This window comes from Elephantulus edwardii, unplaced genomic scaffold (assembly GCF_000299155.1).
Source record: "Elephantulus edwardii isolate Elephantulus edwardi_28Jun2011 unplaced genomic scaffold, EleEdw1.0 scaffold00013, whole genome shotgun sequence".
In the NCBI taxonomy this organism is placed as follows: domain Eukaryota; kingdom Metazoa; phylum Chordata; class Mammalia; order Macroscelidea; family Macroscelididae; genus Elephantulus; species Elephantulus edwardii.
Genome location: NW_006399763.1, coordinates 11,713,821 through 11,721,143, shown reverse-complemented (window position 1 = coordinate 11,721,143; position 7,323 = coordinate 11,713,821). Strand labels below are relative to the sequence as shown.

The following is a 7,323-nucleotide window of genomic DNA, read 5'->3' as shown; positions in this document are numbered from 1 at the left end:
TTGAAAAACAAGGAACTCTCTGTCTGTCTCTCTTTCCAGACCAAGTAATCCTGCCTGGGAGCTCCCTTCATAAAACTTCTTTAGTTTTCTCTTTCTCTCTGATTCCTTCCTTGAGTCTTTGGCCTTACATCCAGTGTAAAGAGCTAACATCTTGGTGCACGAAATCCAAGAGGAGTCGAGGCATGTTACCTCTCTTTAGGGCAAGTGTGGGAAATGTTCATTGACTCTTTTATTTGAATACTCAGAAGATACTGTCATCTTCCTTTTGACTGTGACAAATACCAGTTGCTGACATGATCCTTTGGCTTGACCTGTCTGCTGAGGTTACGATCCCCTGAAAACAAGTGTGGCTGGTAGGCAGAGGTCACCACCAGTCAATGAGAAGCCCAGCTTCTTCTAGTGTCTATTCCAGACTTCTGAAACTAAGGGACAGATTGCAAAACAACAATTTGCTGACTCTTCATGAGGCAATTCCAGTATTTATGAGTCAGCCATTCTCATTGTCTCCTTATTATATTGCTCTTCTTCTTTCCCGATCATCAAGGAAGAATATGTAGATGTTCCTCAGACCTGACCCTTATTTATTATTTCCCTATCAGCTTACCTGAAACACCTACCCATATTCTCTCCTGCCAGGGAGAACCAAGATGTAACTTTGTCCCATAGCTGCCACCCTGAGTGGTGAAAACATAGCTTGCAGGGAGACTCCAGCCTTTATGGCTCCATGTCAACTCCTCTGCCATGACAGGAGGGCAGAATAGCTGTCATCTCTCTTTTGTTACTGATGCTTCCTGGTTGTTTAAAAAAAATGCATTTGGATTAAGTGTTTAAAAATTGAGCTGTTGTAAACTTTCATTAAAATTAATAAAAAAAATACAAAAAAAGAAGTCAATCAAAATAAGAATAAATAGCAGTAAACATTCTTTAATAATTGGGACATGGAATGTACAAGGTATAAATTGTGGAAAACTAGAAGTTGTGAGAAATGAAATGGAACACATGAACATTGACATTCTAGGCATGAGTGAAATGAGATGGACTAGCTTTGACCACTTTGAATCAGATAATCACAAGGTATACTATGCTGGAAATGAAAAACAGAAGAAGAGCTGTGTTGCGTTCATAGTCAAAAAGTCAATTTCAAGTTCTATCCTGAAGTACAATATTGTAAGAGATAGGATGGTATCTATATGCATAGAAGGAAGACCTGTTAGCATGACTATTATTCAAATATATGCTCCTACAATAAAAGCCAAAGGAGGAAATTGATAATTTTTACTAAATCTTGCAAGCTGAAATCGACCAAACATACAATCAAGATGCATGATTATAATTAATGACTGTATAGCAAAAGTTGGAAACAATGAAGAAGGAATGGTAGTGGGAAAGTACAGATTTGGTGACAGAAGTGAAGCTAGAAATGGAATGATTGAATTTTTTTTTCAATAATTTATTTACTATAAATACCTTTTTTTAAAAACCACATGGACCATATCTGATTAACTGCATAAGGATAAGATTGACTACATCTGTGGAAGGAATCAATGAAAAAACTCAATATTAGCTGTCAAAATTAGGCCAGAGATGAACTCTGGAACTATCAATCATGAATGTGCAAGTTCAAACTGAAGCAGAAGAAAAGTGAAACAAGCCCAATGGAACCAAAATATGGTATTGAGGTTATTCCACCAGACTTTAAAAATGATCTCAAATATAAGTTTGGGTGGCGGCTTGGGGCAGGCGCACAGCCTGTGGGGCGAGGCGGAGCCCAGCACGATGTGATGCAGCCGAGCCAGCAGCGCCGTCATGAGGCCCCACGCAGCGCCAGACCGCACAGTACTTTAAGACTGATGTTAAAGACATGATTTTCAACTCACTTCCTCAAAGCCCATAAACTTTTTCTTCTTTTTGGACTCAAATTTTACACTACAATGCAACAAGCTTTAGAACTAGCTTTGGATCGTGCAGAGTATATTATTGAAAGTGCCCGACAGAGACCTCCTTAAAGGATACACTTACCTGGTGGAAGGAAATCTGTGTTTCAGAAACTTTATGATTTATATACTGATGCGTGTGAGAAAGAGCCAGAGGTTAAGCAGAAATTAAGAAGAAATGTGAACTTGTTAGAAAAGCTTGTTATGCAAGAGACGTTGTCATGTCTTGTGGTCAACCTATACCCAGGAAATGAGGGATATTCTCTGATGCTCAGGGGGAAAAATAGATCAGATTCTGAGACCACTCGAATGCCTCAAGAAGAAAGGGAATTGCTTGGATATTTGGATGCAGAAGACTTACCTCCTATTTTGGTTGATCTCCTGGAAAAATCTCAGGTTAATATTTTCCATTGTGGATGTGTCATAGCAGAAATATGTGACTACAGGCAGTCTGGTAACATGAAATCTCCTGGGTATCAAAGAAGACATATTCCTTTACGCCCAACAATACAGACTTTAATCTGTCATGTACATTCAATAACAAGTGATAACCATAAATGGACCTAGGAAGACAAATTTTTACTTGAGAGCCAGCTTCTTGGCTACGGCTGAACCACTGTGTGTCTTGACCCTTCTGTGTCCGTAGCCTGCACTACAAACAGACTGCTTTATAACAAGCAGAAGATGAACACGTGGCCAATGAAACGGTGTTTCAAGAAGTATTCTAGATCCTCTCTGAATCGGCAGCAGGACCTGTCTCATTGTTCACCTCCTCCTCAGTTAAGATTACTTGATTTCTTACAAAAAAGAAAAGAAAGAAAAGCAAGTCAGCATTATGACCTCAAAATCTCCAAAGCAGGAAATTGTGTAGATATGCAGAAACGGAATACCTGTAACTTGGCTGTACCCTCTGAAGTAGATGCAGAAAAATATGCTAAAGTGGAAAAATCTATCAAATCTTACCAGTCAGAGCCAGCAATATGGCCAGCCCATGATGTAAAAGATGAATATGTATTTGGATGTGAAGGTGGTAATCAGTATCAGAAAATGAAATTGACCATTATGCAGTCACTTGGTGATCCACTGTACTATGGTAAAATACAGCCATGTAAAGATGATGAAGAAGGTGATAGCCAGGTGTCTTCACCCAACTCCTCTGCAGATGATCATTCAAATTGATTCATTATTGGATCAGAGACTGATGCTCAGAGAATAGTCAATCAGTACCAGGAATTGGTCCAGAATGAAGCCAAATGTCTAGTTAAAATGTCACACACTCTGAGTCAGCATTCTCAAGGCAAAAACCCAGAATCTGAGACTGTGTCCTTTCAGTTATCAGTGTCAGGGACCTCCACCGGTCAAACTTCCCTCAAGCTCAGGAACTAGTTCCTCAGGTAACTATTTCACCCCACAGCAAGCAAGCAGCTTTCTCAAGTCTCCAACGCCTCCTCCTGCTTCTAAGCCCCCGAGTCTGTCGTAGAAGTCGTCTGTGGATCTCAGCCAAGTTAGCATGCTTTCTCCAGCTGCCTTGTCACCTGCTAGCTCATCACAAAGAACCTCCGCCACCCAAGTCATGGCAAATTCCGCTAGCCTTAACTTCATCAATGTAGTGGGCTCTGTTTGTGGAGTCCAGGCTTTGATGAGTGGTTCAAACTCCATGCTGGGCTGTAACACTGGTGCCGTAACTCCTGCAGGAAATCTGAGTGGCCTTTTTCCCTCAGGAGGTCTGCTGCCTGGTGCACCGCCAGGTGCTCTGCCAACTTCGCAAGCAAGTGTTCCGTTTGGTTTAAAAAAATGCGTCAAGTCTCAGGCCATTAAATCTACTCCAGGGTCCTGAACAAGGTTCAGCCAGTCAAGAACAGTCCTTATCTGCTCAGCAAGCTGCAGGTATCAACCTTAGTAGAGTAGGGAGCTTCATGCAGTCCCAGGCAGCTGCAGTTGTGATTCTTGCAGCATCAAATGACTATGGCAGCAATGGCGGCAGCACAAACAGCTCAGCTCCATCATTGTGGACACTCAGGCAGCCGGTCAAAAAGTAAGATGAGAGGCACGCCAACGACTCCAAAATTCTGATTCTGATATTGTTTATTTTTTTTTCTCTTTGAAAAGACTAGAGCATTGAATCAAAGATTCTGAGTTTTTACTTTGTTTTGGTTTTTTAATGTGTCAGTATTTTACATTGCTAGATGTGCAGACTTCATACAGAAGTACAACCCTATGGTTTTTAAATAAAACAAAGAAATGATTTAACAAAAAAAAATCAGTTTGAAGCATGAAGATCAATGATTGAAGACAAAATTCTTGTGGGATGGAATCAAAGATAGTATCCATGAAAAGAACATGTTTACAAAGACAGAGGAGAAAAGGGACAAAGAAAATGGACATCAAGAAGCCAAAATAAAGGGAAGAGAAGAAAGAGCTGAACAGAAGATTTCAGAGAGAAGCTAGAGAAGACAAAGAAATATATTATAATGGAATGTGCAGAGAATTTGAATTGGAGGATATAAAGCAAAGAAATAATTTAAGATTTCTCAAGCTGAAAGAACTGAAAAACAAATTTTAGCCTTGAGTTGAAATGTCAAGGTATGTTATAAGCAACATGTTGAATGATCCAGGAAACATCAAAAGAAGATGAAGGGAATACATAGAGTCATTGTACCAGAAATAATTGACTGATAATGAAAAGTTTCAGGAAGTACCATATGAACAAGAGCCAAAGGTAATGAAGGAAGAAATTGAAGCTGCACTGAAGGCACTGGCAAAAAATAAAGCCCAAGAAGTCTATGGCGTTCCAGTTGACATGTTTCATTTAACTGATGCAGCCCTGGATATGCTCACTAGTCTATGCCTGTCGATTTTTTGTAAAATTAAAAAAACCATTTTCTTCAGGAAAAAAATCTTAATGTTATTTTAATTTATAGTTTTTTAAAATGATGGAACATAAAAGTAAATAAATAAAATACATTCATAATTAGAGAAAACAGATAAGTTAAATTTTTATGACTGTATTTATCATTACAATTATCCTTAAGGGAAGATAATTCTTGCAGGAATATTTCATTATTTGTTATTTTATAACTTCTATAATTTCAATTTAATGCATGCACTAAATTTCTGCTCAAGTTGAATAATATTCCTATGTATGTGCAGCAGATGCTTTCCTATGCCAATGATTGGTGATCTGTCTTTATCAAATACATAAAGTCATTTTGGAGTGCAGGCATGCAAATGAGAATTACATGCATGTTAATTTGCATTTCAAATTACCAAATTCTCTTTCTGTATCTATTTTTTATTCTCAGTGACAAATTATTTTTCATAGCTTAAAATAAATTCTGGTCCTAAAAAGTCAAAATTTTATGACACTACAGAATAAATGTTTATATCTAAGTAACTGTAACAGACTAATTATTGTTCCATTGACTTATTTGACATTTAGAGATAAAATTTATGTAATAAAGAGCATAGATATTGACGGACTGTAATTTTAGTTGGAATTTATAAGAAAAATGTATTGTGATATTAAGGTAAGTTTACAGAAAGGTTGATTTATCATTCATGCATTGAATGTCTGACTTCCTCCCTCCCTGTAGTTGGAATTTTTTTACAGAAGAAAGCAATGACAATCCCATACACTAAAAAATTATGTATTTTGTTAAATCCAGTGTGTTTTTAATGAGAGAAATTCCACTTATAGGCTGTGAAAGGCAGAACACAGAAGAGCTTTGAAAACTGTCAAATTACAGATGACAATTGTTATGAAATTATATTCTCATTTTTAATAAAATAATTATATGCCCTATATCAGCCTAAATTTCATTTCTTGTAATTTAAAAAATTGAAAAGTAAGTCATGGTTCAGCTTTATAATGTTCTTAAATTTCATAATTTTAGTTACTATCTATAATAGAACTAGATTGAAGATTACTATGAAAATGAAAGTAAGTGTATTACAAGGGTATTGCATTAAGTACAGATTAAATGTCAATATTGCTACTTTTGTTATTATGTACAGTCCAGTCTATCATGACTCACAGTGAATATATGAATAATAGCTTTGGATCCGATCCAGTCTTGAATCAATCCCACTGTCTCTGATACACCTGTCCTCATTACCACAATCACTGTGTCAATCCATTTTATCCAAGGTCTTCCTCCCCTGTGCTGTCCCCTCTACCCTAGCAAGTATGATGTTCTTCTTCAAAAAAGTAGTCCCTCCAGGAAACATGCCCAAATTATGTGAGACAGAGTTTCAAAGTCTTTACTTTATGGAGCAAACTGGCTTCACCCTCTCAAGGACAGGCCTGTTTGTTGTCTTGGAAGTCTATGGTATGTTAAATATTCTTTTCCAGCACCACAACTTAAAAGCACCAATTTTTCTTCCATCCTTAATCATTGTCAAGCTCTCTGATGAGTTATTGCAAAGACCATGGCCTGGATCAGGTACACCTTACTCTCCAGACTGCCATTGTTCTACAGCACTCTGGAAAAGACCCTGACAGCAGACATTCCCAATGAAATTTGTCTGTTGATTTCCTCACTTCTAGAGCTAAGTGTGTTAATTATAAATGCAAGCAAGATTAATTTGATAACAATCTCAATCTCTTCTCCATCATCTATCATGACATTCCAGTGGTGAGAATCTTTTTTTCCCACTTATGTTGAGATGGATTCCATATTGAAGACTACAGTGAGTGACCTTCTGCAGCAAACACTTCAGGTCCTCCTCAGTTTTGACATATAAGGTGCTATCTGCATAACACAGGTTGCTGACATGTCTTCTTCCAATCCTGATGTCACATTTTACCTCATAAAGTTCAGCCTCCTGAATCACCTGTTCCTCATATAGATTGAACACTTATGGAGATAGAACACATCTCTGACACTCCTTTCTTAATTTTGAACCATGCCATGTTTTCTTCCTCTGTTCTGATGACTGCTTACTGGTTTAACTATAGGTTTCACATGAACATAATCAAGTGTTTGGGAATTTCTATTCTTTTCAATGTTAGCTACAATTTGTTGTGATCCACATAGTCAAATGCCTTTGCATAGTCAATAAGACATACATAGTCAATAAAACACAATAGACAGTCTTCTGTACCTCTGCATTCATCTAGGGTCCATCTGACATTGACTATGATGTTACTAGCTCCATGGCCTCTTCTAAACCCGGTTTATACTTCTGGCAATATTCTGTTGATACTGTTGCAGTCTTTTTGGGATTAGCTTCAGCAGTATTTTGCTTGCATGTGATATTGTTCAGTAATTTCCACATTCTGTTAGATAACCTTTTGGGGGGGACTGAGAATAATACAGAACTCTTCCTGTTATATCGCTCGGTAGTTGTCCCCCAGTTTTTTTTTTTTACTTTTCTTCAGCAGGATTTT

At 37.6% G+C, this 7,323-nt stretch overlaps 1 pseudogene; it reads left to right on the top strand.

The window, feature by feature from the left end:
• The first annotated feature begins 1,931 nt into the window (after positions 1–1,931).
• LOC102874247 lies at positions 1,932–3,973 on the top strand (annotated as a pseudogene).
• The last annotated feature ends 3,350 nt before the right edge of the window (positions 3,974–7,323 follow it).